General features: G+C 44.3%; 1 protein-coding gene and 1 long non-coding RNA gene across 6 annotated transcripts in view; both read left to right on the top strand.

The window, feature by feature from the left end:
• Window positions 1-23,351, top strand: part of NCALD (neurocalcin delta) — a 449,552-nt gene that overhangs the window by 55,832 nt on the left and 370,369 nt on the right. The window lies entirely within an intron of this gene.
• The window catches only part of LOC149126292 (uncharacterized), an 84,715-nt gene that overhangs the window by 29,644 nt on the left and 31,720 nt on the right, over window positions 1-23,351 (top strand). The gene's annotated exons all lie outside the window — the stretch shown is intronic.

Below are 23,351 nucleotides of genomic sequence, written 5' to 3'. Positions count from 1 at the left end.
TCTTCCAAAAGAGGACGCCATGTACTGGGGGTGGAGTACATGCAGTACAAGAGGGACAGCCATTCTTCCTGTCTTCAAATTCTGACTTTGCCAGGGTTCATACAAATGCCACATGCACAGCTGGACCTCAGTCTCTCTTCCTATGAAATGGGAGGAAAAGCTGTGGCTATCCAGCTCCCTGGCCCTGGGTGCTTTTGCTGTTTGGAGGGTTAGGAAAGGAAGAAAAAACAGGGGCCCCTGGTGGCTCCGCAGGGTCTGTTCCCAGCTGGCATTCAGTGCTGTGTGTGTGCACACGCAGCAGCGGCTTCCTGAAGCTAGCTCAGGTGGAGGAGTTCCGCAGGTTCTGCGGTAGAGCCAGCCTCCGTGGGAACTGCAGCAGGAAGTGACTAGAAGTGAGGCCGCGGTCTCCACTGGCCTGAGACAGCTGGCTTCTTTCTGGGTTCTTGTCTCAGCCAGCTTCCTCCACGAGCTTCGGTGCAGCCTCCAACCTTGCCTGCTCATGACGCATGTGGTTGAGAATTTACCACCGACTGTCTAGCGACGCTAAGCCCCACAGTCCTCCATTCCCGAGGATTCGTGAGTGCTTCCTGTGCTCCAAGTACTGTGCTAAGCCCTGCTGTCTGGTCAGAGAGCCGCACAATCATCAGCGAAGCACACCCATGAATGAACTTTATGAGGATACTTCAAAAGGCACTGAAGAAATGGAATTTTACAAGATTATTTTGATGCAAAGCAAAATAGAAAACCATGCAGTTTTTTCAGAATCTCCATTTACCATGAACTTTTTGAAGATCCCTCGTGCACTTTCAGATATTGCTGGGCAAATAAAAAAATAAAACTATAATGGTATAGAAAGGGGGTAGAGTTGGTGATATCATAGAACTTGAAAGAAAAGTGGCCAAGGGAACACGTGGATAGATTAAAATAGTAAGCAGAGTCAGTGATGCAGAGAGCTGGCCCAGGAGTCAGCATGCATCAAGGCCCTGAGGCAGGCATGCAAGTGGTGCATTGGCGGAACAAGCAGAGGCCACAGTGGCTGGAGTGTGATGAATGGGGCGGGGGGTGACAGGGTTAGAGGCCTCAGAGGCAAGAGGCAGGGACATCTCCCAAAGGGTGTGCTCAGGAGTTGGGACTTTCCTCTGAGACGAAGACAGTGACTGGGAAGATCTCAAGTCGGGGAGTGACGTGATCTGCTCCACAGGTTTGGACGATCGCCGTGGTCAAGAGTGGCCACAGGGAGACCGGGTCCCAGGTGGTGGCGGCGTGGGTCAGGGTGGGGGCGGTGCAGCTGTGAGACGTGGCGACTCTGGGAGGTGGCAGGATTTGCAGGAGAGTTGGACTGGGGTGTTGAGCAAGAGCTACATCGAGTTTGATGAGTGAGTTTTTGCCATAGGAACTAGCAGTGTGGAGTGGAGTGGTCATTTGCTGAGATGGGGAGACTTAGAAAGGAATAGGTCAAAGGGAGAAATTAAATTTTTTTAAAAGACAGTTACAGAGAGAGGTAGAGCCAGAGAAAGAGAAAGTCTTCCATCTGCTGGTTCACGCCCCAGATGACCGCAATGGACAGAGCTGAGCTGTTCCGAAGCCAGGAGCCAAGAACTTCTTCTGGGTTTCCCACACGGGTGCAGGGGCCCAAGCACTTGGGCCATCTTCTACTGCTTTCCCAGGCCACAGCAGAGAGGTGGATCGGAAGTGGAGCAGCTGGGACATGAACCTGCGCCCATATGGGACACTGGCACTGCAGGTGGTGGCTTTACCTGCTATGCCACAATGCCAGTCCCTAAACATGTTAACTTCTGAGATACCTATTAGAGAGCCAAATGGAAGTGTCAAACCACTGCTTGGGCCTGGAGAAGAGGAGAGATAGCACTGGAGAAAAACTAGTTCTAGGCCGGCGCCACGGCTCACTAGGCTAATCCCCTGCCTGCGGCGCTGGCATCCCAGGTTCTAGTCCTGGTCGGGGTGCCGGATTCTGTCCTGGTTGCTCCTCTTCCAGGCCAGCTCTCTGCTGTGGCCTGGGAGTGCAGTGGAGGATGGCCCAAATGCTTGGAGACCAGGAGAAGCACCTGGCTCCTGGCTTCGGATCAGCACGGTGCGCCGGCCTCAGCGGCCATTTGGGGGTGAACCAACAGAAAAAAGGAAGACCTTTCTCTCTCTCTCTCTCTCTCTCTGTCCACTCTGCCTGTCAATAAATAAATAAATAAATAAATAAAACTAGTCCTAGCCAAGGTCCTGTCCCTGTGGAGGAGCCATAGCTTGGGGCGACTGTCATATTCTGCACTTCTCCTGGCAGTGGTGAAATGATTCTGTCCCTTTTGTACCAGTTATGTTGCAGTGAACCTGTCACTCAAATAGCACTAAGGAATCCCAAGGCATTCTGATGAACCGTTTCCCTCTAGGGAGAGCCAGGGGAGGAGTAAGAACATCACTTCATTTTGGGAATCCTGTGAGTAGACGTGGATTAACAGAGACTTCCTGGCTTCCTGGTTTGGGGAAAATGGCACAGCATTGCTCCTCTGTTCCCCAGCCTTAGGAGGAATCCTCCTAAGCCACCAGCCGCAGGTGAATATGCAGCTGTGAGTCAGGAGCATGTCCCAGGAACAGCAGTGTGACGTGTGACAAGTGTAGGTGCTCGGGCAAGCCCATCCTCACTGTTGGAGAAAGTGTGTCTCCTTCGAAAAGGAAAGGATGTCATTCATTTGATGTCCTAGGTAGCCGTCGTTATGTGGTGATTTTAGTTACCTGTTCACCTGTTCCTGAGGCCATAGGTGCCATACTAAGAGGACCTGTTCCATGCAGAAGCCTCTTTGATGAATGTGCAGGTGTTATGTCGTGCTGGTTCTTTAGATCCCCCTTGCTCAGAGAGGAGGGATTTGTCCTCTCTGGAGAGTCGTTTCTCACATACGAGCCATGGATAATAGCGCTGATCTTTCTCACTCTGACTAGTGAGTTTAATGCCCTTAAAGTAAGTGCACGGTGGTTGCTAAAAGTCTTATTCCACGTCTGTGCTCCCAGCCTCCCGGGCTCATTTCAGCGAGTGTTCTGTTACAACCAAAGAAGGCAGGGCCTTCAGCACCTTCCTGGGCAGAAGGAAACTGGTTTTTCCCCATCTCAAATCTCTGTGGTTGTCCACTAGCTGAGTTGGCTGCTAGAAATAGCTTACCGTTAGGACTGGCACTGTGGTGTAGCAGGTGAGGCTCCCCCTGTGACAGGCGTTCCGTATCAGCCCTGGTTCTAGTCCTGACTGCTCCACTTCCCATCCAACTCCCCACCAATGCACCTGGGAAAGCAGAGGAAAATGGCCCAAGTGCTTGGGTCCCTGCACCCACATAGGAGACCTGGATGGCGTTTCAGGCTCCTGGGTTTGGCATTGCTCATGCTGACTGTTGTGGTCATTTGGGAAGTGACCCCATGGATAGAAGGTCCCTGACTCTTTTCTCCCGCTCTCTCTTGTTCTGCTCTGCTTTTCAAATCAGTCAGTCTTAAAATAACTTACCAGTGTTCTGCTAGCAGAATATTTCACAAAGATTATAACGACATTCAAGAGTTGCAAAAAGAGACAAAACTCCTCAAATCCTAATAAATGCAACTTTTTCTTTCCTGATTTCTTTTTGTCTTTATACTATTTACATGCATTTCAGAATTTTACTTACAGCATCCACACACTTGTATATCTGTTTATACTTTTTTCTTATATAACTCAATAGCTTTCTGAGTACTATCCCATAGATTCGAATGACTATGGTGCGTTTACTTTTCAGTTTGTTTCTATTTTTTTTTTTTTTAGATATTGGTAAGGTAAACATTTATTTATTTATTTGTTTTTACTTTTATTTAGTTTGTTTCTATTTGAAACATTTCCATGGCAGAGCTTCTGGCTCTGTACACCTCAAACCTTGTGTCTCTTCTGCTACCCACAAACTTACAGTGCTGGCACCTTGCGCTTGTTCAGTCTTCTGAACTTCAGGGTGGGAGGAATATTCCGGAAAGTCCTCTCTACCTTGGGACAGCCAGCAGTCATTTAACCACACTTGGGAATGACCAAAACCACATTAGTATGTCCAGTGAAACCCCGAACTCAATGTATCTGGACTCAACTGCCTTCTATTCGGGTCCCCAAACTGCTCAGGCAACCCTGATGCCAACTTATGTGTGACAGAGTATGAGGGAGGAGCTGTGGTGGAAGGGGCGACAGTTCACCCAACTGAACGACAATGACCGTGGAGGCACACCACTGAGTTTAGGGAAGGATCCCAAGGCTAGGCTTCCGGAGCTTTATGGTGAACCCATCTTTGCACCGCCTTTCAGCAGGTGTGCGTGTAGCACCTATGCCAGTCTCTGGGCTGCTTTGTATGCTGCCTGCCAATCTGGGAGAAGTAGCTTTTTAAATTAGTATTTATTTCTTTATCTGAGATGTGGAGAGAGAGGGCGAGAGACAGCAGCATTAGGAAGGGGGAGCAAGTGAGCTCCCTTCTGGTTCACTCCCCAGATGTCTACTGTAGCCAGGTCGTCACTAGACAGAAGCTGGGAGCTGGGAACCAAGTCTCCCATTGGGTGAAAGGGGTGCAGTTCCTTGAGCCATGACTGCTGCCTCTGAGAGGCTACATTAGTAGAAAGCTGGAGTTAGGAGCTGGATCTAGGAATTAAATCCGGGCATGCGGATGTGGGATGTGGGTGTAAAAGCCTGTGCCAAAAGTTGTTTTTTTTTTTTTTTTTTTTTAATATATAGTTGCTTTAAAATTGTTCAGGTAATTAATGGTATTGTGAAGAAAAGAATCCATAAACAACAGGATTTTTTAATTGTAATCCTGACATTTGATGTAATTTCTTCAGAAAATCTTTTTTTATATATGTATTATATATAGGAGGATGCTTTAGAGAGTTAGTGGAAAAAAAGATAAAATAAACTTTATTTTGATGCAAAGAACTTGAAATCTATGTGTAGTTTTTCCATAATACTGCATTTTCCATGAATTTCTTAAAACTCCCTCATAGGCCTTTTGCCATCAAAATAAACTTATCTTTAATTCCATTTCCCACCAACTTTTTGAAATACCCATCGTTTTTATATGTATTCATTTATTTTTTCCTCATCAGCAAAAAAGAAACAACTTACAAATATTATTCTAGAGGTTAGATTGTGGTGAGCTTTCTCCTATGTCTTTAAATATTCTTATAAAGGTGATTTTATTTTATTTGTTTTAAAAGATGTTATTTATTTATTTGAAAGTCAGAGTTACAGATAGAGGGAGAGAGGGAGAGAGGTAGAGAGGGAGAGAGGGAGAGAGCGAGAGAGCAAGCTCTTCCATCCACTGGTTCACTCCCCAGATGGCCATAATGGCTAAGGCTGGGGGCAGGCCAAAGCCAGGATTCAGGAGCTTCATCCAGGTCTCCCAAGTGGGTGCAGGGGCCACATCTTCCACGGCTTTCCCAGGCACATTAGCAGGGATCTGGATGGGAAGTGGACATGAACCGTCACCCTTATGGGATGCTGGCACTGCAGGTGGCAGCTTAACCTGTTATGCTACGACACTGGTCCCATGCGTATATATCTTTTACATACATCTTTATGTGTGTTTTTCATGATCACATAATAATTCCTAGGATAAATTCCTAGAAGTGAAATTACTGAGTCACAAGATGTGAAAAATGTGAAGCATTTTCCACATGCAGATAAGTTGTCTGCAGAAAGTCTGTATGAATTTACACTTCTGAAGGAAGTGTGTGAGCGTGTCTTCCTAAGCCCATGCCAACAAGATGTCCTAGAATTTAAAAACGTCTTTAGGGTGATAACCGATGGCTTAAAGGCTTATTTCTCTGGTAATGATGCTGAGTATTTCTTAGAAGTGTTTTGGCTTTTATATCTTCTGTAAATTGTCAGTTCACGTCCTTGGGAAAGAGTTTTTAATTAGAAAGCTAATTAAGGGAATATGTTTTCCCCAAATGCATAGAGCCTTGTATATTGTGGTGTTGTTACTTTGCTTTCCTCCCCTACCTGCTTTGTCTCTGATTTTCTTCTGCTCCCTGAACAGAATGCCCCAAAGAAAGCCCGTGACTCCTGTTTTCACTGTGTCTCGGGTTCTGAGCCATATGAAGCTGCCGTGTCGAGGAGGTTGAAAAATGGTTGAATATCAGAGATTCCGTGAGCTGAAACCTGGCGTATGTCTCCTTGACGATCTGGTTACATTTCCCTTTCCCGCAGATCCAGATCTTTCCCCTCTTCCCAGGGAAGTCTCTCTACGACTCCCTGCACCTGCCCCATTCTTTGTGACTACTGCAGATGCGATCCCACCCTGCCATGCAGCTCTTCTCTGGTGTTCCTCCTTCTGCCAGGTGGTTTATTTTTGCACTTTCTTTTCTTTTATGTTGCAAAATCAAATATAGGAAAATGCAAGCATCTTAAATGAGTATCCTGAATTTTTAAAACTTCGGTTTTCTAAAATGTTTATTTTATTTCTTTGAAATGTAGGCTAACAGGTGGGAGAGAAGGGAGTGGGGAAGAGAGAGAGATAGATATCTTCCATCTCTTGGTTTACTCCCTAGACGTCCCAATATCTGGTGCTAGACTATAAACTTTCTTCAACAACTCTTTTTTTTTTTTTTCTCTTGGACATCCACCTGGAATAGGTTTTTGACCCATGGATAGGTCCATGTTTAGCATTAGCAGAAATCATCAGTTTTCTAAAGGAATTGTTCTGTTTTACACTCATCAGAAGTATGAGTTGACCTACATCCCTGTCATCACTTGGTGGTATATACTTCTTTTTCATTCTAATGTACGTGTGTAGATACCTTGCTGTGATTTTAATGAAGTGTGTGGTTTTAATTTCTTGCGTATGGTCTATGTGGATATCTTGTAAAGTGCCTGTTCACGTTTTTTGCCGAATGTTTAACTACTTAACTTTTATGGTAAATCTTGAAGTCTAGAAGTTTAAACCCTCAATGCTGTTCTCCTTTTTCAAAATTGTCTGGACTATCTTGGGCCTTTTGAATTTTCATATGAATTTCAGATTTGAAGAAATTTGGTGAATTTCCTAAAAAATAAAACCTGCTGATATTTGTGTGTGACCTTGTTGAATCTATAGGTCATTTGGAGAGACTGATAGCTTAGCAGCCCATGAATGTGGTACAGTTCTCTACATAGGTCTTCTTTCATGATCTCAGCAATGTTTTCAGTACAGAGGTGTTGAATATCTTTTATTAAATTATTCCTGTGTATTTGATTTTTTATGCCAGTATCCATGGTATTGTTTTTAAATCTCATTTTCTGATGGCTACTGCTAGTATATAGAGATAGAATTTGTACTGGTCCATTAACTCTGTGTGATATCTCCCTCCTTAACTCATGTAGTAGGCTCTGTAACTGTAGATAGATCCCTTTGGACTTGTGGGTACACAGCTGTGTCCCCTGCTCATGAAGAAGCGTCACTTCCTCCCTGCCGGTGCTCATTATGCCTTCGTGTCCTCCCTCCGCCCCTCTGCCCTCCCTCCCTGTTGTGTTCGTGCGCGACTTCTGTACACTTCTTCCCTCCCCTTCAGACCGGCAGCTGAGTCAGTATGCTTTGTGGCAGAGCCCCAGGGTGATGCCTTGAACACACGTTGGTTGACTGTGTGAATGTTGATGAGGTATGTAATGGAATGAAAACGGATGTACTATTCTTCATGTTCTGTGAATCACCACCAAGGAAAAGGATGCTGGGTAGATATCATTTGTGTGGGTTGGTACGTCTTGATTTACCAGTGTTATTTTGTCTGGGTTGTGGTTCCCAGTTCCTGGATCCTACACTGATGATGTGTTCACGTTCACTCTGTTCTTTGACCGGACTCTTGCTAAGCCTTTTGAGACTTCCAAAGTAGCAATGACTGCTTCTCCCGGGGAGAGCACAAAGCAGGTAGGTCTCTGGACCTCAGAGCCTCAGACCCAATCCTTCAAGCTTCTGTTAGTGTAGGGAAAAAAAAAAAAAAAACCCTACACTTTCAATATTGCTGGAGGGAAGCCTGGGAAGTTTTTAGCTTCAAGCCTTTAAATTCCAACACAACGTGTTATTTTTAGATTTCTGCTTGGCACTTGGAGTTTGTGAGTGAAATCGTATAAGGGGGCGAGGATGAGGATGAGAGTGGGCGGAGGTCTTTTCCCACTGAGCACATCCTCTTGCCAGTTCTGGAAACTCATGGAGCTGTGCAGTGTCTGTCTGTGAGCTGCAGATGACTCCCAGGGCGGGAGGCAAAGAATGCATTAGACTTCGTGATCTGTTCTTGCATTGGGTTGTAGTAGTCAATGCCCTTTGATAGTTCCCATTGTCTGGGTGCCTGGGCGATGCATGCGTTTTCTTAAGGAGGTTATTTCGTTGTTTCTTTCCAAGCTGCAGACATGTAGATAAGTAGGTGTGACTCCCAGGTCACATGGACTCCCATTGGGCTTTGCTTCCTCTTTGGTTGGTTCTTTCACATCCTAACTGGATGGGAAACTTAGGCTCACACATCAATAGAGAGCTAGCTAAGCATGTTCTTCCTGTTCAGTAAATATGGATCATCCTGGAAAGCATTGCAAAGGACAAGGAAATAATAGAAAACAGAAAAATCAAAGAATGAATACCTTGTAAATGCAGATTAAAGGATATAAATGGAGACTGAGTACTTCCTTTCAAATACTTGAATTTTTAAAATATTTTATGTATGTGGTCTCTTCAATGTTTCCTATTAATGTTAAACAGTGTTCTCTATGTATGTTTGTGATGGTCACTGACCTAATGTTTCTGTTGGGCCTAAGCATGGGGTGCTTCACTGTGGTGGAATGAGAAGGCCATGCCAAGATGGCCGCTGGCAACAGAAACTGCCTGGCAACAGGCTGTGATTGGATGGCTTCAGAAACTGCCTGGCAACAGGGTGTGATTGGTTAGGGCATAGACCGCCCTTTGACCAGATTGGCTGCCTTGGCTATATAAGCTGTTGTAGCAACTGAAATAAAGGAGTCTGTGGGCTGCTTGCCTCAGGCCTGCATTTACCCAACTCCTGGGGTCTGCAGGTCTGTGTGGTGACTCTGTGCCTCTTGCACCCACCACGCTCTTCCTCCCAGAAACGAATCCACAGCAACACTTCACCTCAATCACCTAAATTCCTGCCACTCAGAAATAATTATTCTTGGTAAATATTTGCTGCAAATTATTAATTATTTTTTTAAAAAGTACGCATGCCCTTTGGAAATCTGTTTTTGTCACTAACCAATCTATTCATCTCTATATAGATATGTTTCTATGTCAACAAATACAGTTACATTATTAGTATTATTTTTAAAGATAAAATTTTTATTTATTTGAAAGGCAGAGTGACAGAGAAGGAGAGGCAGAGGGAGAAAGAGAACTTCCGTCTACTGGTTTACTTCCCAGATGGTCACGTCAGAGCCAGGAACTCCATCCTAAGGCCCTCAGCTGCTGCTTTCCCAGGTGCATTAGCAGGGAGCTGGGTTGGAAGCAGAGCAGCTGTGATTCGAACTGGGGCTCATATGGGATGCTGGTGTTGCAGGTGCTGGCTTACCCTGCTGTGCCACAACACCGGCACCTCATCTTTTTAAAACTGGGTTATTTGTTTTCTTGCTACTGAGTAGAATTCTTTATATATTGTGGAGGTTAGCCCCTCATCAGATAATGTGTGATAGGCAAATATTTTCTCCCACTCTGTGGGTTGTCTCCTTACTCTGGGAATTGTTTGCTGGGCAGAAGCTTTTTCATTTCACGCAATCCTGTTTATCTGTTTTTGCTTTTGTTCCCTGTGTTTTTGGGGTTGTATCCGAGAAACCATGGCTCAGACCACGTTGTGATTTGCTGTGAATCTTGACTTGCTTATATTTTTGAATTTTTACCCCGCAGGAGAATCGAATTGTAAACTTAGAGTGAGGAGGATTCAATCAGAAAACCCAAAACCACACTAGCTATTTCTAGTAGTGATTTCATATGGAATTGGTTCCAGAGGTGCTGGAAATGCGGAAGTCAAAAAGGAAATGCGAAGGTCACCCAAGGATAGTGACAGCAAGAAGCGGTCATCGTCATCAGGGCTGGCAGTGAGGTGGGGAGCAGATACACAGGGGTGGGGTTGGAGAAGGAGACACAGTTCAACCTGTAAGGTTAGTGTACAGACTTTTAAAAAACAGGGGTCCTTTTAGCCCCCACATGCTCTGTTAACTCTTCTGCATTCCTCCAGCTGAGTGGAGATATCAATTAACATCTGGAAGTCTGGGTCTGATGCTCAGAGTTGGAGTCTGGTTGGATTGTGCAGTTGGATTTCTATGGCTTAAACGTGTCCCCCAGAACTTCTGGGGACGGAAATTTAATCCCACAATTCCTATGTTAAGGATACTTGGAGGACAGGCCTCTGGGAGGTGACAGTAGATGAGATCAGTGATGGCATGAGTGGCTTTGTAGGAAGTGGCAGAGTGGAATGAGCTGGCACCTGCTCTGCCTGGGCACATGCTGTCCTCTGCCATGTTACCAGGCAGCCAGAGGGCCCTCGCCAGATGCTGAACATGTGACAGGGCCATGAGTTGGATTTCCTTGTCTCCGGAACTTTAAGTCAGTTAAACTTCTTTTAAGAGTTAATTAATTAATTTGAAAGGCAGAGAGACAGAGACAGAGACGTCCTTTTCACCCCTCAAATGCCTGAAATAACTGGGGCTGAGCCAGGCCCAAATCAGGAGCCTGAAACTCAGCCTGGGTCTTCCATGTGCATGGCAAGGACCCAAGAACTTAAGCCATCGCCTGCAGCCTCCTAGGGTGCACGTTAGCAGCAAGCTGGAATTGAGAACAGAGTTGAGACTTGAACCCAGGCACTATGGATGCTGGTGTCCCGAGTCAGATCTTAACCACCACACTAGATGCTCCACTCCTTCCCAACCTCCCATTCAACTTCTGCTTATCTGTTTGTTTATTTTATAGACTACCTGGTCTCAGGTATTTTATTCTAGCAAGAAAAAACAAAGACATGGGGCCTTTAACATGTGATGTATTATAATTTTACCCACCCGACTGAATGAGGTTGCCTGGGAAGAGAGGGAAGAAGGGGGCTATCTGATGGGAATAGCCACGCAGGGAGGCTGTTGATCTTGAACCTGAGCCTGGGAGCAAAGCTCTTGCATCCTTGGTGAGATGCATTGTGGATTTGGGAGCTGGTGCACGTGCCCCTGAGCTCTTCCCCTTGGGAGTGGCCTCTCTCCTATGGAAGTGACCCGAAGTGACCCAGTATTTTGGGCCTTCTGGAGAAGTTGGTTCATTTTCCTGGGAACTTTTTTTTTTTTTTTGACAGGCAGAGTGGACAGTGAGAGAGAGAGACAGAGAGAAAGGTCTTCCTTTGCCGTTGGTTCACCCTCCAATGGCCGCCACGGCTGGCATGCTGTGGCTGGCGCACCGCGCTGATCCGATGGCAGGAGCCAGGTGCTTCTCCTGGTCTCCCTTTCTGAGTGGTTGCAGAGTCTTAGCCTTGAATGTTCTTAACTGCAGCCGGCGTCCTGGTCTCCCTCCCAACTCTATTTCTTATCTGGCTTCTTATAACAAAGATTTTTCGGTTGGTTGCTTTTTCCCATCAAAAATTTCCCCAAAACGTGCTTTTTTATTTATTTTATCTAACAGCAACAACAATTTATATTCTCTCTGCCGAGATTTGTCAAATTTTTACTTCTTCCAAGGGTTCTTTTTGGCATTTTTGGGGTACATTTAACAAAAAATACAATATTTCTTTTCAAAACTAGAGCATTTACTTAACCATTACATGATGTGGTTTTTTAAAATGTAATATTAGAAAGTCACTACCAATTTACCCAGTTCTATAGGTCAAGAAATTCAGCTTGGTATATTCTAAAAACTATATGCTCAAGTCTCTTATAAAAAAGTAGAATAATATTTGTACATAGCCTATGCATATCATCCAATATATTTTATGTTTAAATATTTTTTAAAAAAGATTTATTGAATTAATTTATTTGAAAGGCAACGTTATAGGGAGAAAGGGGAAGGGAGAGGGTGGAGAGGGAGAGAGATCTTCCATCTGCTGGGTCACTCCCCAAATGGCCATAATAGCTGGGGCTGGGCCAGACCAGAGCCAGGAGCCAGGAGATTCATCCAGATCTCTCTCGTGGGTACAGGAGCCCAAGCACTTGGGCCATCTTTTGTTGCATTTCCCAGGCCATTAGCGGAGAGCTGGATCAGAAATGGAGCAGCAGGGACTCAAACCAGTGTCTATATGGGATGCTGGCATTGCAGGCAGTGGCTTTACCTGCTATGCCACAATGCCAGCCCTCTCCCACATACTTGAAATCATCTCTAGATTACTTATAGTGCCTAGCACAATGTAACTGTTTTATAAATAGTTGACATTGTATTGTTCAGGGCTTAATGGCAAGAAAAAATATCTTTATGGGTTCAGTACAGATGCATTTTTTTTCTCAAATATTTTTGAACCTTGGGCCAACTTCAATAGGTGTTCCAAAAATATCTTTTGAAAATTGAATAGGAATACATTTCAGAGTGTTTCAAAGACTTGAACATAACGCCGGTCAGCAAATTCTCCCTGCCATGGCAGTGGGTGGCTGCTGATGAACTGCATTTCATTGATTTTATGCTTTCCTGTTGTTGTTATGAGAGTTCTGCTTGTTTGTGACTTGAGCTCTTTAGATATGAGGTGGTAGTCATCTCTGCTCCCTTATTTATTCAACTAATGTAGCAGGTACAGTTATCAGCCCCCAAATTCGGACATGTAAACAGTGGCACGCGTTTTATTTTTAGCTCATTTCAATTTGACTTTGCACGTTCACCTTCAAGGCTGCTGCAGATGTAACTTCAGCCATTCTTGGGGCACTTTTCCTATCAGAAGTGCACCACAACTGAGTTACTAGAGGGGCTGGTGTTGTGGCATAGCAGGTAAAGCTACCACCTGCCACGCCGGCATTCCACATAGGCACTGGATGGTGTCCCAGCTGCTCCTGGGACATAACAGTTCCCTGTTAATGTGCCTGGGAAAAGCAGTGGAAGATGGCCCAAGTGCTTAGACCCCTGCACCCATATGGGAGACTAGATGAAACTCCTGGCTCCTGGCTTCAACTTGGCCCACTCCTGGCTGTTACGGTCAAATGGGAGAGTGAACCAGCAGATAGAAGATCTTTCTCTCTGTAACTCTCTTTCAAATGAATAAATCTTTAAAAAAAAATTTAAAAAAGAATTGAATTACTTGGACCATGCATGAAGGAGGGGCCTAGACTGGGCTGTTGTCCCAGCATCCCAGCTATATCACACACAAACTGCCTTGTCAACAGGACATTATTGCAAAGCAGTGGCCAGGGCCTATCCCTACCACTATATCGCCCAGCCTCACATAGCTGGTAGTAGCTGTGATGGACAGTGAGCCTCCATGCTTAACATAATAAATATTCAGCTTTCCCTTTTGCAAGGTTGAATGGAGATATTCTGGTTGGGCAGCTCCCCTTCTGGGCACTGCTGCTGGGATCCAGGTTGTTTCCATTAAAAAAAAAAAAGATTTATTATTTTATTTATTCGAAAGACAGAGTTACATAGAGAGGTAGAGCCAGGGGAGGAGAGTCTTCCATCCACTGGTTCACTCCCCAGATGGCCGCAATGGCTAGAGCTAAGCCGAAGCCAGGAGCCAGGAGCTTCTTCCGGGTCTCTCATGTGGGTGCAGGGGCCCAAGGACTTGGGCCATCTTCTACTGCTTTCCCAGGCCATAGTAGAGAGCTGGATCGGAAGAGGAGCAGCCGGGACTCGAACCGGCACCCATATGGGATGGCAGCACTGCAGGCAATGGCTTTACCCACTGTGCCACAGCGCTGGCCCCATGTTTCCATTTTGTAAATCTACCAAAGTCCTTTGTTTCTACTGTGTAGAGGGAAGAAAGCAGAATAAGAAAGATGAGACTTTGGCCTAGTAGGCCCACACATCACTTCCTCTCATGTTCCATTGGTAAGAACTAGTCATGTGGCTTCACTTAGATGCAAGGGGACCTGGGAAATGTAGTTCCCAGCTGAGCAGCCATGTCTCAGCAACAGCTGTACACCACAAATGGGGACTATGAAACTTTTAAAAAAAAGATTTTTAAAAAAGTCTTTACTTGTTTGAAATGTGGAGTGACAGAGAGGGAGAGGGAAGAGGGATCTTCCACAGATTTACTCCCAGATAGCCATGGCCTGGGCTGAAGCTGTGAACCAGGGACTCCATCTGAGTCTCCCATGTGGGTGGCAGGGACCCAAGTACTTGGGCCATCTTTGGCTGCCTTCCCAGGCACACCAGCGGGGAACTGAATTGGAAGAAGAATAGTGGGGACTTGAACTGGCACTCTGATTTGGGATGCCAGCAGCCTAACCCACTGCACCACAACGCTGGCCCTGGACTAAGACACAGTGGACAGTGAGCTGTCCCTGTGACAACCCTTCTCTTTCTGTTGCTGTCAGTTAATTTTTGTTCCTATCCCTTTGTTGTCTGTAGGGGCACTTAGCTAATATTATTTTTTTAAAAAAGATTTATTTACTTTTATTTGAAAGTCAGAGTTATACACAGAGAGAAGGAGAGGCAGAGAGTGAGGTCTTCCATTCGTTGGTTCACTCCCCAACTGGCTGCAATGGCCAGAACTGCGCCGATCTGAAGCCAGGAGCCAGGAGCTTCCTCCAGGCCTCCCATTCAGGTGCACGGCCCAAAGATTTGGGCCATCATCTACTGCTTTCCCAGGCCATAGCAGAGAGCTGGATCAGAAGTGGAGCAGCTGGGTGTTGAACCAACGTCCATATGGGACGCCAGCACTGCAGGCGGCAGCTTTACCCACTATGCCACAGCGCTGGCCACAGCGCCAGCCCCAGCTAATATCTTTGATGAACTCAGGCTCTAAGAAAAAAGGACGGACAATATCTTGCTAGGATGTCACTTCGAATCTTTAAAAATTTGATTTTTCTGTGAGAAGTTAGCTTGGATACTTTCATGGGCAGGGAGAGAGAAATACAATTAAAAGAAATAGAAATTAATTTTTAAGTTAATTATCCTAGCATGCAACTATTTCTTGAGCAGCTTCTATGGACTAGACATTGAAATAAAGCAATGGTCGGGCCAGCACCGTGGCTCGCTTGCTTAATCCTCCGCCTGCAGCGCCGGCATCCTATATGGGCACCAGGTTCTAGTCCCGGTTGCTCCTCTTCCAGTTCAGCTCTCTGCTGTGGCCCGGAAAAGCAGTGGAGGATGGCCCAAGTCCTTGGGCCCCTGTACCCGCATGGGAGACCAGGAAGAAGCACCTGGCTCCTGGCTTCGGATCAGCACAGCGCCGGCTGTAGCGGCCATTTTGGGAGTGAACCAACGGAAGGAAGACCTTTCTCTCTGTCTCTCTCTCTCACTGTCTATAACTCTACCTGTCAAATAAATTAAAAATAAAAAAATAAAAAAAAGAAATAAAGCAATGGTCAAGACAGATATGTTAAGATCTCTCTGTCTCTCTCTCTCACTGTCTATAACTCTACCTGTCAAATAAATTAAAAATAAAAAAATAAAAAAAAGAAATAAAGCAATGGTCAAGACAGATATGTTAAGAAAACTGGATTTTTCCAGAAGCAATAAGTGAAATGAAGGAAATTAGCAGAGTGCGGGAATTTGTAGTTAATTGGCTAGGGTGGGGAGGTAACTTCAGATTAGGAAGCCAGAGGTGGCTTCTCTGGAGACCAGCGGGTGGTGTGTAGACTGAGACCTGAGACCACAGCAACCGTAGCCTTGTGGAGAGTGGACGGAAGAACATTCTAGGAGGAGGAGACAGCCAATGCAAGGGCCCTGAGGTGAGACACACCTTGGAGTTTGCAAGGAACAGAGGAGAGGCATGAAGTGAGCAGCAGTGCATGATGTGTAGTGAGGCCGGACACGCCCACGGAGGCTGGACACACCCACGGAGGCTGGACACGCCCATAGAGGCTGGACACGCCCACAGAGGCCGGGTCACCCAGATCCTTGCTGGTCACGGAGGGCATGGAAATTTGTTGTGGGTGCACTGGGCAGCCACAGCAAGACTCCCTGGTCACTCTTGGTCTGGAAGTTGTCTGTGAGCCTCTTGATGCCTGGCTTACTCGACAGTGAATACCTGTGTGTTAACTTACATAGTGTGGACTCTGTCTCTCCATTCAGAATTTTGAGCTTTGCATCACAGAGGACCACAAAACTGGTTCTCATGAGTGCTTTTGAGCCTAGCACTGGAAGATAAAGCCAGTTGTGTAGGGCAGACCTGATGGAACTGGAGGGCTGGGGTTCTAAAGGAAGTCAACAGAGGACAGCAGACAGGGTACATGTCGGAACAGGATTCTGGCATCGTGAGGCCAGATGGAAAATAATATGATTAGACCAGGAAAGATGCGGGCAGAAAACCAGGCCCTGGAACAGCAGGAAAGGGGAAGTTTGCTTGCTGGCCGTGACTCCATTTAGTTTGGTTTACTCTTTTGTTTTCTTCTTCTTTTTGTTGTCCCTGTCACTGGATGCTTGCTTCATGCTGCAAGATTACGAGCACAATTAATTAAAAAATATTTGGAATGAATTCTTGGGCTACAGATTCCTTAAATTAGGAGGAAGGGGTCCTGCTGAGGATACTGCCAATGTTGCCTAAATGCTGCTGTTTAATTTTCTGAATCTGGTTCGTGGTCTTCTGCAGTTTAAGAGCCACCAGTCTCCTCTGTGGGCAGGGACACTTTGTGGTGCTTGAGAAAGTCACGGAATGGGGTTTCACCACTTCTCTTCTTGGGAAGTCATTGCCGAAAGGAAATCACATATAGGTCAGATAAGGACAGCAGGGTGTGTGTGTGTGTGTGTTTGGAACAAGAGTGATTCGTGTCACTTAAAAAGTATACAATTGAAAGATGAGAAAAAAGCCACAGCAGAGTTCAATGTTTGAATAATGTTCTTTTTCCTTTCCTTTCCCAATTATATTTGATCTGAATTTGATATCTTGACTTGGGCTGCAGATTTCAATTCAGTTTAAAAAAAAATATTTTCAATTATTTTTTATTTTTTCATGCATTTCATAGGTACAGTCCAAGAAAAAACCAAACCTTCCTGCTTCACCCCTCTCTCCCCAAGTCATCCCCTCCCACCTTTTCTCCTTTTCTTCAATTCCTGTAAAGACGTAAAATTCCAATCTACTCTGTAACCACAGGCTTAATGCACCACTAATCATAACATTTAACAAGTAAGTACCAAGAAGACCACAGCGCCACAGAAGTATAAACAAAGGCTAAAAGCTGCAATCATATCACAAGATGTCTGTTTAATTCCTATACTTTTTTTGATATTCTGTATTAACTTCCACATATCAGAGGGAACATGATATTTATCTTTTTGGGACTGGCTGATTTCACTAAACATAAGGGTTTCTAGTTGCATCCATTTTGTTGCAAAAGACAGGATTTCATTCTTTTTTTATAGCTGAAGAATATTCCATTGTATATACATACAACATTTTCTTTATCCAGTCATCAGCTGATGGACATCTGGGTTGACTCCATATCTTAGCTGTTGTAAATTGAGCTGCAATGAACATGGGGGTACAGATAACTCTTTATATACCGATTTCATTGTCTTTGGGTAAATTCACAGGAGTGGGATGACTGGGTCATATAGTTAGCTGTATTTTCAGATTTCTGAGGAATCTTCATACCATCTTCCATAATGGTTGTACTAGTTTACATTCCCACCATCAGTGTGTTAGGGTTCAGTTTTCACCTATCTTTGACAGTGTTTTTTTGTTTTTTGGTTTTTTAGATGATAGCCCTTCTAACTGGGGTGAGGTAAAATCTCATTATGGTTTTTATTTGCGTTTCCCTGATGGCACATGATCCTGAGCATTTTTTCATGTGTCCTTTGGCCATTTGAATTTCCTCTTTTGAAAAATACCTCTTCGGGGCTGGTGCTGTGGCTTAGTGGGTAAAGCCACTGCCTGCAGTGCCAGCATCCCATATAGGCGGCAGTTCAAGTCCCAGCTGCTCTACTTCCAATCCAGCTCTCCGCTGCTGTGGCTTGAGAAAGCACTGGAAGATGGCCCAAGTCCTTGGGCCCCTGCACCCGCATGGGAGACCTGGAAGAAGCTCCTGGCTCCTGGCTCCGAATCGTCCCATCTCCAGTCGTTGTGGCCATTTGGGGAGTGACAGATTCTCTCTCTCTGCCCCTCTCTCTCTCTCTCTGCCTCTGTCTCTCTGTAACTTTGACTTTCAAGTAAAATAAATAAATATTTTTTAAAAAAGAAAAATGCCTCTTCATGTCTTTTGCTCATTTCTGAACTGGGTTGTTTGGTTTTTGTTGTTGAATAGCTTGAGGTCTTTATAGATCCTGGATATTAGTCTTTTGTCAGTTGGATAGTTTGCAAATATTTTCTCCCATTCTGTTGGTTGCCTCTTTACTTAATTGAGCATTTCTTTTGCAGTAAAAAAGCTTCTTAGCTTGATGTAATCCTGTTTGTCTATTTTTGTTTTTATTGCCTGTGCTTTTTGTGATCTTTTCCAAGAAGTCTTTGCCTATGCCAATGTCTTAGAATTTCTCAAATATTCCCTTCTAGTAATTTGATGATATCAGGTCATAGATTTAGATCCTTGATCCATTTTGAGTTGATTTTGTATAAAGTGCAATACAGGGGTCTTGTTTCATACTTCTGCACATATAGGTCCAATTTTCTCAGCACCCTTTGTTGAAGAAACTGTCATTTCTCCAGGGATTGATTTTGGCTTGTTTGTCAAAGATTAGTTGATTGTAGCTACATGGATTAATGTCTGGGTTTTCTGTTCTGTTCCATTGGTCTACATGTCTATTTTTTGTGCCAATATCAGGCTGTTTTGATTGTAATTGCCCCGTAGTATGTCTTGAAATCTGGTGTTGTGATGCCTACGGCTTTGTTGTTTAAGATTGCTTTAGCTATTCAGGGCCTTTTGTGTTTCCATGTGAAGTTTAGCATTGTTTTTTTACAGATCTGAGAAGAAGGTGAATGTCCTTGGTATTTTAATTGATATTACATTGGATCTGCATACTGCTTTGCATAGTATGGACATTTTGATGCTAATTCTAATCCACGAATGTGGAAGAATTTTCCTTTTTTATGTCATCAAATTTTTCTTTAATGTTTTGTAATCTTCATTGTAGACATCTTTCACCTCACTGGATATTTGTATTTACTTTAGCTATTAGCTACGGATCTTAGAAGTTCTTTCTCAGTGATGATATTGTCTGTGTATACAAAGGCTATTGATTTTTTATGTGTGATTTTATGTCCTGCACCTCTGCCAAACTCTATTTGAGTCCCAGTAGTCTCTAAGTGGAGTCTTTTGGTTCTGCTATATATAGAATTATGTCATCTGCAAACAGGGATAATTTTACTTCCTCCTTTCCAATTTTTATCAATTTTTTTTTATTTTTTCTGCCTTATGGCTCTGGTTAAAACTTCCAAAACTTTTTTGAATAGCAGTGGTGAAAGTGAGCTTCCTTACTGGGTTCTGGATCTTAGTGGAAGTGCTTCCAATTTTTCCCCATTCCATGAGATGCTGGCTATGAATTTGCTATATATTGCCTTGGGGAATGTTCCTTCTATACCCAATCATTTTCAATTCTCTTTATGTACAGAATATCAGTTTAGCATATATTAAGTAAAGATTTCAACAGTTCGCACCCACATAGAAACACAAAGTGAACAATACTGTTTGAGTGCTAGTTATAGCATTAAATCACAATGTACAGCACATTAAGGACAGACACTCTTGTTTATGGCATCAGTAATCACCCTAGGCTCTTGTCATGAGTTGCCAAGGCTGTGGAAGCCTTTTGAGTTCACCGACTCTGATCATATTTAGACAAGGTCATAGTCAGAGTGGAAGTTCTCTCCTCCCTTCAGAGAAATGTACCTCCTTCTTTGATGAACTGTTCTTTCCACTGGGATCTCACTCACAGAGATCTTTCATTTAGGTCATTTTTTTTTTCCAAAGTGTCTTGGCTTTCCATGGCTTAAGGGCTGATTCTGAGGCCAGAGTGCTATTTAGGACACCTGCCATTCTATGAGTCTGCTGTGTATCTCGCTTCCCATGTTGGATTGTTCTCTCCCTTTTTTATTCTATCAGTTAGTATTTGTAGACACTAGTCTTGTTTATGTGATCCCTTTGGCTCTTAGTCCTATCATTATGATCAATTGTGAACAGAAATTGATCACTTGGACTAGTGAGCTGGCATTGGTACATGCCACCTTGATGGGATTGAATTGGAATCCCCTGGTATGTTTCTAACTCTACCATTTGGGGCAAGTCAGCTTGAGCATGTCCCAAATTGCACATCTCTTCCCTTTCTTATTCCCACTCTTATATTGAACAGCAATCACTTTTCAGTTAAGTTTCAACACTTAAGAATAACTGTGTATTGATTATAGTATTCAACCAAAAGTATTAAGTAGTACAAACAAAAAAAAAATACGAAGAGGGATAACTTATTAAGTTGTTCATCAACAGTCAGGGCAAGGGCTGATCAAGTCACCATTTCTCATAGTGTTCATTTCACTTGAACAGGCTTCCTTTTTGGTGCTTGGTTAGTTGTCACCGATCAGGGAGAACATGATCCCTTACTTAATACATAATGAGCTTCATTGTCTCTTTTAGCAGCTCTTGTGTTAAAGTCTATTTTGTCTGATACTAGGATGGCTACTCCTGCTTGTTTTTGCTTCCCAGTGGCATGGGATATCTTTTTTCATCCTTTGATTTCAGTCTGCATGTATCTTTGATGGTGAGGTATGTATGCAGCAAATAGATGGGTCTTATTTTTTAATCCAGTCAATCTGTATCTTTTTTTTCACATAGAAACGTTATATTTAAGATGTACAAACTCCATGCATTTCATATATACAGATTTAGGAACTTAGTGTTTCTTCCCACCCTACCCTTCCTCTAGCTCTCCCTCCCACCCACTTCCTTCTTCCTCTTCTAAGAAGTTGCATTCTAACATGAACCCGCGAGCATGTGTAGAAGTGGCTAACATAAAGAGACAGATTTCGCTAAAAGGGGCCATGTGTCTTCACATGGGTGGAGATGACATACCCAAGAATTGCACATTCAAATACAACCTAAACAGTATGATGTTTCAGTGTTCAAGTCAGGAAAGTTTTGTTGGTTCTTAGAACCCTGAGAACCACATGCCTGATGAAACCTTTCTAAAACATGTAGATACAAGTTTAATTATGATGCTTTATTTTTCCAGAAGTTTTTTTCCCTTTGAGAACCTGTTTTATGGTTAACTCTCATAATACAACTCTTTGAGGACAGAGGTCCTGCATGGGAAGTTAGTGCACAGTGACTCCTTTGTTAATTTAACAATTAACACTCTCATGTATGACATCAGTGATCACCCGAGGCTCTTGTCATGAGCTGCCTAGGCTATGAAAACCTTTAGAATCCACAAACTAAATCAGTATTTAGACAAGGCCATAAGCAAAGTGAAAGTTCTCATCTCTCTTCAGAGGAGAGATTCTCTTCTCTCTTCAGAGAACTTCATTGATGACCACTTCTTTCCACTGAGGTTTCCCCCACAGATGTCCTTCATGTAGGACACTTTAAAAATTTTTTTTAATCTTTTTTATTTTTTAAAATTTTAACAAAATATTTATTTATTTATTCAAAAGTCAGAGTTACACAGAGAGAGGAGAGGCAGAGAGAGAGAGAGGGAGAGGTCTTCCATCCAATGGTTCATTCCCCAGATGGCTGCAACGGCTGGAGCTGCACCAATCTGAAGCCAGGAGCTTCCTCCGGGTCTCCCATGCAGGTGCAAAGGCCCAAGGACTTGGGCCACTCTCCACTGCTATCCCAGGCCATAGCAGAGAACTGGATCAGAAGGAGGAGCAGCCGGGACCAGAAGTGGCGTCCACATGGGATGCCAACGCCTCAGGCCAAGGTGTTAACCCGCTGCGCCACAGCGCCAGCCCCACTTTTTTAAATTTATTTTTTTAACTAAAAATTTTTTGTTAATTAATTTTAAGGAATACAAATTTAATAAATACAACTTTAGGAATATAGTGATTCTTCCCACCATACCTGCCCTCCCACCCACACTCCCTCCCCTCCTCCTCTCTCTCCCCTTCCCAGACCCATTCTCCATTAATATTCATTTTATTTTTTAAAAAAGATTTATTTGAAAGTCAGAGTTACACAAAGAGAGAAGAAGAGGCAGAGAGAGAGGTCTTCCACCCAATGGCTCACTCCCCAATTGGCCGCAACAGCCAGAACTGAGCGGATCTGAAGCCAGGAGCCAGGAGCTTTCCCCAGGTCTTCCCACGTGGGTGCAGGGGCCCAAGCACTTGGGCCATCTTCCACTGCTTTCCCAGGCCACAGTAGAGAGCTGGACTGGAAGTGGAGCAGTCGAGACTTGAACCGGCACCCATATTTTTTTGGGATGCTGGCACTGCATGTGGTGGCTTTACCCTCTACGCCACAGTGCCAGTCCCAAGATTCATTTTTAATTAACTTTGTACACAGAAGATCAACTCCATACTAAATAAAGATTTCAATAATTTGCACACACATGCACACACAACAAAACTAAGGACTAGTTTTACAGTTAACTTTCATAGTATTCATAGTACAACTCGTTGAAGACAGGGGGCCTGCATGGGGAGTAGTGCACAGGGACTCCTGTTGTTAATTTAGCAATTAACACTCTTATGTATGACATCAGTGATCACCCAAGGCTCTTGACATTGTCGCTCCCCGTCTTCGTGGAGGAACGACACAGGACCCTGCGCTGTTCTTTCGTCTGCTTGGCCCTCCCCGGGTTTGCTGCTGGTTCTTCCCGGGTTGGCTGCTGGTCCTTCCCGGGTTGGCTACCGTCCCTTCCACCTCCGTGGAAGGGCGGTTCCCCCTGCCACATTCCCCACTTCCGCGGGGGAGCAGCACACCGCCGGCCGGCTCTCTCGGGGGCTGCACAGGTGTTCCCCTTAGATGTTCCTGGTGCATGTTGTCTCTATCCTCCTTTATAGTCCTTCCACCAATCCCAACTCTGCTACCCACACGCCGAGTACGCTGCTCTCCTCCAATCAGAAGTAGGTCCTACAGTTTATTGGTTGAACTGGAGGCAGCTGTGTAGAAGCTGTTTCTCCCTTCTCAGCGCCATATTGTGGGAGAGCAGATGCATAGAATAAGTCTTAATTCCAGTAACTTAGTCTAGTCCGAGTTGCTCCCCACAGACATGAGCTGCCTCTGCTATGGAAGCCTTTTGAATGCACAAACTTGTCAGTATTTAGACAAAAGTACTTCTCTGTTTTTTTTTTTTTTTTTTTTTTGACAGGCAGAGTGGACAGTGAGAGAGAGAGAGAGAGAGAAAGGTCTT

This window comes from Oryctolagus cuniculus, chromosome 6 (assembly GCF_051225735.1).
Source record: "Oryctolagus cuniculus isolate XC-2025 breed Fujian yellow rabbit chromosome 6, ASM5122573v1, whole genome shotgun sequence".
Classification (NCBI taxonomy): Eukaryota; Metazoa; Chordata; class Mammalia; order Lagomorpha; family Leporidae; genus Oryctolagus; species Oryctolagus cuniculus.
This window is presented reverse-complemented; position numbering and strand designations above follow the sequence as displayed.